Source organism: Somniosus microcephalus, chromosome 8, assembly GCF_052327205.1.
Source record: "Somniosus microcephalus isolate GS21.2 chromosome 8, FLI_Smic_1.0, whole genome shotgun sequence".
Lineage (NCBI taxonomy): Eukaryota > Metazoa > Chordata > Chondrichthyes > Squaliformes > Somniosidae > Somniosus > Somniosus microcephalus.
In genome coordinates this window covers 92,976,032-92,983,920 of record NC_140994.1, presented here as the reverse complement: position 1 = coordinate 92,983,920, position 7,889 = coordinate 92,976,032, and positions in this window count along the sequence as shown.

Below are 7,889 nucleotides of genomic sequence, written 5' to 3'. Positions count from 1 at the left end.
GAGTGAGACGTCGCAAGTGATTGCCGTGGCTTCGGGCCCGTGCGTGACCTTGGCTAGGCGTAGCCCTGGCAGGCTGGTAGCCGCCGAGAGGAGGTCTGGGTCCGTGAGCTGGGCTGCTGCTAGTTGCGCGTAGTCGACTGCGAGGTGATTCGCGCAGATGGCGGGACGGGAAAGGCAGTCGGCGACAACGTTGTCTCTACCGGAGACGTGCTGGATGTCTGTAGTAAACTCGGACATGGCCGCGAGCTGGCATTGCTGCCTAGCGGACCAGGGTTCGGTGTGCTTGGCCATCGCGTATGTGAGTGGCTTGTGGTCCACGTACGCGGTGAAGGGGCGGCCCTCCAGGAGGAACCTGAAATGGCGGACCGACAGGTGGAGCGCGAGAAGCTCGCGGTCGAAAGTAGAGTATTTGACCTCCGGTGGGCGCAGTTGGCGGCTGTAGAAGGCCAGTGGCTGCCACGCGCCATTGACCCACTGCTCGAACACGGCTCCGACCGCGTGGTCAGAGGCGTCGGTGGTGAGCACGACCCGGGCATCGGCCCTCGGGTGCGCGAGCAGGGTGGCGTCGGCAAGCGCGTTTTTGGTGGTGTCGAAGGCGGCTGACGTGTCAGTAGTCCAGGCTACGGCCATCTTGCTGGATTTACCTCGGAGGGAGTCGTATAGGGGCTTCATGAGGGCTGCAGCGCTGGGAATGAACCTGTTGTAGAAGTTTACCATCCCGAGGAACTCCTGGAGGCCCTTGATGGTTTTGGGGCGGGGGATTTTCTGGACGGCCTGCACCTTGTTGGGCAGGGGGACGGCCCCAGCAGGGGTGATGTGGTGACTGAGAAAGTCGATCTCGGTTAGGCCGAATTGGCACTTCGCCCGAACAGGATCGTCTAGATAGACGAATAGGACGTTCAGGTCTCGGAGGACTGAGTCCATAAGGCGCTGGAAAGCCTGGGCTGCATTCTTGAGGCCGAAGGGCATCCTCAGGAACTCGAACAGGCCGAATGGGGTGATGACGGCCGTTTTGGGGATGTCCGCGGGGTGTACGGGGACTTGGTGGTAACCGCGCACCAGCTTGACCTTGGAAAAGACGGTTTGTCCAGCCAATCGGGCCGAGAAGTCCTGGATGTGTGGCACCGGGTATCGGTCGGGGGTGGTGGCGTCGTTGAGGCAGCGGTAGTCCCCGCAAGGGCGCCAGTCTCCACCGGGCTTGGGGGCGATGTGGAGGGGCGAGGCCCAAGGGCTGCTGGAGCGGCGGATGATGCCGAGTTGTTCCATGGTGGTGAACTCGGCCCGCGCAATTTCCAGCTTGGCCGGGTTGAGTCTGCGGGCGTGGGCAGAAACCGGGGGGCCGGTGGTGGGGATATAGTGCTCCACACCGTGTTTGGCGGCTTTGGCCGAAAAGGTCGGGTTAGTGAGGGCGGGAAACTCGGCTAGAAGTGCCGAGTAGTCGTCCGTGGCTCTGGCGAGGCAGTAGGTCGTCAGGCCGGCCGAACGGGCCGGGGTAAATGCGCCAGGGATGGGGGCCATAGTGTTGATGTCGATGAGGCGGTGCCTCGGAATGTCGACAAGGAGGCCGTGGGCGCGTAGGAAGTCGACGCCGATGAGTGGGCAGAGGACACTGGCTGTGAGGAACTCCCAGCGGTAGCGGCGGCCTGCGAGGTCGAGCATGACCATGCGGGTGCCATATGTGCGGATGTCAGAGTCATTGGTTGCGGCCAGCGTGATACCCCGTGCGCCGCGTTGGATTTCGAGGGCGGAGGCAGGGGTGATGCTGTGCTGGGCCCCTGTGTCGCACAGAAATCGGCAGTTGGTGCTGTCGTCGGTGACGTACAGTAGAGACCCCTTTTGCGCCACGGCCATCGTGGGGGCCGGTGCGGGGGGGGGTTTGAAAGCGCACGGTGGCGTGCAGCGTTGGGCCCTAGTGCCAAAACGGGTGTGGTAGTAGCAGTGACCCGGAGTGGTAGGGCGGTCGGGCCTAGTGGGCCGGGAAGACCGCGTGGTCGTTGCCGTGAGGTCGGGCGCTACGTCGCGGGCGGACTGCGCAGACAGCAGCTGGTCGGCCTTTTCGGCTATCTCATTCAGGTCCGTAGAGCCAGATTCCACAATGAGCGGGCGGATGCTGGCGGGGAGCTGCCGAATGAAAAGCGTGCGAAAGAGGGCGCCGGTGTTTTTGTCGTCCGAGAGGGACAGCATGTGGGAAAGCAGATCCGATGGTGAAGCGTCACCAAGGCCGGGGAGGTCGAGGAGTTGGCAGTTGCGCTGGTAAGAGGACGTTTGAAATTTTTTAAGGAGCGCAGCCTTCAGATGTTCGTACTTGCCTTCCGCTGGTGGCTCCTGCAGCACTGTCCAAACCTTGGGGACTGTGGCATAGGTGAGAGAGGCGACGAGGTAGTCGTACTTCGTGGCGTCGACTGTAATGTGTTTCAGCTGGAATCTGGACTCGGCTTGAACAAACCAGGCTTCGGCCAGGTTCTCCCAAAAGTCCGGTAGTTTAACCGTGACTGCGTTTGTATCCGCCATGCTAGCTTAGGGTTCGTCCTGAGCGTCGGGGTCACCAGTGTTGAGATACCGCGGCAAACGTGGGAGTCGAGACCAGAGTTAGTGAAACACAACTGCTTTAATCAACCTCATGGCAAAGAGGAACTGGAAAAGCCCGCGCAACCACTTAAATACTCCCCAGACAGGAAGTGCTCCCGGCAGCCTGTCCCTGCGGGAAACAAGTTGCTGGAGGAAAGGGCCCCCGGCTGGGGGCGTCTGCTTAAACTGTCCCTGCCGCCGTGAGCAGATTATGTCCAGTAGTGGCGTGTCGCCACAGGGCATAGATTTAAAGTAATTGGTAGAAGGTTTAGAGGGGAGTTGAGGAGAAATTTTTTCACCCAGAGGGTGGTGGGGGTCTGGAACTCACTGCCTGAAAGGGCGGTAGAGGCAGAAGCCCTCATCGTATTTAAAAAATACTTGGATGTGCACTTGAAGTGCCGTAATCTACAAGGCTACGGACCAAGAGCTGGAAAGTGGGATTAGGCTAGATAGCTCTTTTCCAGCCTGCACAGACACAATTAGCCGAATGGCCTCCTTCTGTGCTGTAAATTTCTATGATTCTATGAATGATACACATAAAAAGACATTGTGGCAGGTCCGGCACTGCAGTCGACAATAGGCCTCACGAAGCTCCGCCTAGAGGGGGACATCCCACTGAAGAGTCAAGTGCCATGCGAGAGCTGATCACTCTGTTGCCTAGACGTTGATTCCCTTGGTTTAAAGGTCATATGTATTGCTTGATGCTGTCTTTATGCTTGTGTAAACTGTTTTAATGCTGTGTGCAATGTTAAATATTAAAGGTAACTCTGTTTAATTAATAAACAGATAGTGTGACTTTCTTTGCTGACGGTAGTCCAGGTTCACGAATCACTGGAACATCTGTATCCTTACAGTATCAACAGAACTTGAAAGGTAGAAGGGTGTGTCTACTCAGGCTGTGAGGACTGAATAGTTCCTTTCCTTTTTCTTTGAAAGAAACTGGAGATTGAATTGTCAAACATTTTTATTGACTTCTTTAAATTTATTAACAAAAGGCAACACCTGTGAACAGAAGCACCTGTGGTTGTGGTTTCTATGCTGATGGGTCAGAAAACTGATTGTTTATAGACGATTGATTGCTACTTAATGACTGCTGAAAATTTCGTTAAAAGACTGTTTCTTCTGAAGCATTTAAAACATTTTTATGTGTAGAAAAACTTGGGAACTACATAAACTATGAAAATTTGAACGTGTTGTGAGGTAATCTTTGTTCATGGAACATTGTGTTTATTAAAGACTACATAAGTTAGGCAAACTCACTAATAGCGCCCTTGTGGCAAAGCCACCAAGATACTCTTGCAGTAATAATGTATATACCTTTAACAGGGGTTTGTTACCTTTAAATGTTTGCTCTGTATAAATAGCGCGGGTTTCGTAAAATGTCGATCCAGTGCGATGACGTCATCACGCAGGTCATGTGACGTTCCCATGACCCTGAAATGAGCTTCCGAACACATATCCGCAGCATAACAAAGACCGCCTACTTCCTCACCTCTGTAACATCACCCGTCTCTGCCTTGCCATAACTCATCCGCTGCCGAAACCCTCATCCACGCCTTTGTTACCCTCTAGAACTTGACTATTCCAACGCACTCCTGGCTGCCTCCCACATTCCCACCCTATGTAAATTAAGGTCATCCAGAACTCGGCTGCCCGTGTCCTAACTCGCACCAAGTCCCGTTCGCCCCATCACCCCTGTGCTCGCTGACCTACCTTGGTTCCCGTTAAGCAGCATCTCGATTTCAAAATTCTCATCCTTGTTTACAAATCCCTCCATGGCCTTGCCCCTTCCTATCTCTAAGCTCCTTCAGCCCCACAACCCCGCCTCCCACCCCCCGAGATATCTGTGCTCCTCTAATTCTGCCCTCTTGAGAATCCCTGATTATAATCGTTCAAACCTTTGGTGGCCGTGCCTTCTGTTGCCTAGGCCCTAAGCTCTGGAAACTCCCTGCCTCGCTACCTCTTTTTCCTCCTTTAAGATGCTTCTTAAAACCTACCTCTTCGACCAAGCTTTGGTCACCTGCCCTAAATTTCTCCTTATGTGGATCGGTGTCAAATTTATTTTTGTCTTAAAATACTCCTGTGCAGTGCCTTGGGACGTTTTACTACGTTAAGGCGCTATATAAATGCAAGTTGTTGTTGTTGTTAATGCCCCCAGAAGCCAAGATTCCCTGTCCCAGTGATTCCTGAACCTGGCACAAAGGTCCTAGAAACTTTCTTTCCAATTTTCCCATAACCCTTTGCACCCCACTCTCAGTGCCCCAGATCCAGGAGGCAACCTTCGAATACTGCTAGACCATGAGATCTCTCCCACTACTTGCCAGGCCCTGGGACTTCCTACCAGTGCCCCCATTCCACCCCCGGCCGCAAACGGCAATTGATGCTAAGTCAATTGTTAATTTTAAAGCTGAGATTGATAGATTTTTGTTAACCAAAGGTATTAAGGGATCTGGGGCAAATGCAAATATATAGAGTAGGTCACAGATCAGCCAGGATCTCATTGAATGGCAGAACAAGCTCGAGGCTAATTACATGAATGCAGTGGACAAGTTTACAAACCATTATTAAATATTATAGGTCTGATTTTGTCAGGGACTTTTGTAGTTCTCGCCTTTTGGTCCTATTTATTTGGACTAATATGCTTGATGGATATTCTCCCTGCCTTTAGTTTGTAATACTTGTTTAGATTCCAGTGGTATATGGAGATTGCAACTATGAAATTTCTGTCTTTATTTCATAGCTTTGAAATTGCTGAAGTTAAATAGATGCTGGTCTTTCCTTACCCAAATAAAAGAATGAAGGATAGGAGACTAATTGACTATAGGTCCAGGTTGATTGACCTGGAAACTAGTCAGAACACATTGGCTTTATTCTAGACAAGCTGGAGTGCCCGGCGGTGCCGAGGGTTTTTGAGGGCATGTTGTGTTGAAGAGAGAGAGAGAGAGACTGGGGGGAGAAGAGAGAGACTGGGGGAGAAGAGAGAGACAGGGGGAGAAGAGAGCGACTGGGGGAAGAGAGAGAGAGAGACTGGTGGATTTAGTTCGGATTAGCCTGGAGAGGGGGGGAAGGAGCGCCTCAGGCCTGGCCACGATTGACCCCTGCGAAGGAAGGAAGAAGGTGAGCTCTCCCTCCCTGTACCACCCCCTCACTCTTTCCCTCCTTCCGCTCTCCCTCCCTGCCCTCTCCTCACTCTCCCTCCCTCCCCCTCTCCCTCCCCCTCCCTCCCCCTCTCCTCTCCCTCCCCTTCCCCCCCTCTCCCCTCCCTCCCCCTCCCTCCCCCTCCTCCCCCTCTCCCCTCTCCTCCCTCCCCCTCTTTCTCCCTCCCCCTACCTCCTCTCCTTCCCTCCCCCCTCCTCCCCTCCCCTCCCCCTCTCCTCACCCTCCTCCCCCTCTCCTCACCCTCCCCCCTCCTCCACCTCTCCTCTCCTCTCCCCCCTCTCCTCTCCCTCCCCCTCTCCTCTCCCCTCCTCTCCCTCCCCCTCTCCTCTCCCTCTCCTCCCCCTCTCCTCTCCCTCTCTCCCTCCTCTCCTCTCTCCTCTCCCTCTCTCCCTCTCTCCCCTCTCCTCTCCCTCCCTCCGCCTCTCCTCTCCCTCCCTCTCCTCTCCCTCCCTCTCTCTCTCCTCTCCCTCCCCTCTCTCTCCTCCCCTCCCCTCTCCCCCCCTCCTCTCCCTCCCTCTCCTCTCCCTCCCTCCCTCTCCTCTCCCTCCCCTCCCCCCTCCCACTCTCCCTCCCTCCCCCCTCCCCTCTCCTCTCCTCCTCTCCTCTCCCTCCCTCCCTCCTCTCCCTCCCTCCCTCCCCCCACCCTCCACCTCTCCTCTCCTCTCCCCCCTCTCCTCTCCCTCCCCCTCTCCTCTCCCCCTCCTCTCCCTCCCCCTCTCCTCTCCCTCTCCTCCCCCTCTCCTCTCCCTCTCTCCCTCCCTCTCCCTCTCCTCTCCCTCTCTCCCCCTCTCCTCTCCCTCCCTCCGCCTCTCCTCTCCCTCCCTCTCCCTCTCCCTCCCTCTCTCTCTCCTCTCCCTCCCTCTCTCTCCTCCCTCCCCCTCTCCCCCCCCTCCTCTCCCTCCCTCTCCTCTCCCTCCCTCCCTCTCCTCTCCCTCCCTCCCCCCTCCCCTCTCCCTCCCCTCCTCTCCCTCCTCTCCTCTCCCTCCCTCCTCCTCGCCCTCCCTCCCTCCCTCCTCCCTCCTCCCCCCTCTCCCTCCTCCCCCTCTCCTCTCCCTCCCTGCCCCCTCTCCCTCCCTCCCCCTCTCCTCCTCCCTACCCCCTCCTCCTCTCCCTCCCTGCCCCCCTCCCCTCTCCTCTCCCCTCCCTCTCCTCTCTCCCGCTCCCCCCCTCCTCTCCCTCCCTCCACCTCGCAGATCAGCACCTCAGGGCCGGCTGGTGCACGGCCCCTAGCGCGTGAGGCCCGTCCGGACCTCACCTTAGCTCTCTCCCTCCCTCCCCCTCCCTCCCTTCCCCCCCCTCCTCTCCTCTCCCTCCCTCCCCCTCGCAGATCAGCGCCTCAGGGCCGGCCGGTGCGCGGCCTAGCGCGTGAGGTCCGGCCGGAGTCACCTTAGCTCAGGTCGCGCTCCGGGCTGACGTTGACGGGCGCGTGCTGACTCCCGCCCCACCAGCCTTTACTAAGATGGCGGCGGCGGCTAACGCTCGGCTCAGTCGCACGCCGCCAGCCTTTACCAAGATGGCGGCGATCGCGGGGCGGGACGGGCGGTGCCTAGCTTGGGTGTGGCTGGCTAGGAGAGGCCGAGGCCTGCAGGTGGGGTAAGCCGCCAAGGTTGCGGTGCCTGGCGGAGGTAACGAGTCAAGAGGAAAAAAAGAGGGTGAAAGGTAGGAAAATTAATCAGCTTCGAAAAAATATTTACAAATTAATTTACTTTTTTAAAAACAATTTCCCCTCCACACCCACAGAAAGTGGGAAAAATAAACACACAGAAAGTGGGAAAAATAATCGTTAGGAATCAAGATGGCGGCCACTCACCTCAGCTCAGAAGGATCAGGCCCGCCCACACAGCAATGAAAACACCCCCTGTGATGCACCGATTGGTCAACCATCAGGTTAATCCCCTGTACGATTGGTCAACCATCACGTCACTCAACGCTAATGAGCGGAATGTTGACTTTTTTTAACCTTTTTTGTAATACTGTTGGAACAATTTTGTCTGACCAAAAAGTAAATATGCCCTATTAGAGTCCCCTAATGAATAAGCTTTCTTTTGGACATAACATATGTGCAGGTACGCTCTATAACTTTGGATTGTATAGCCGGACAGACAGACAGACAGAAAGACAAACAGACAGACAGAAAGACAGACGGACCGACCGTTTATATA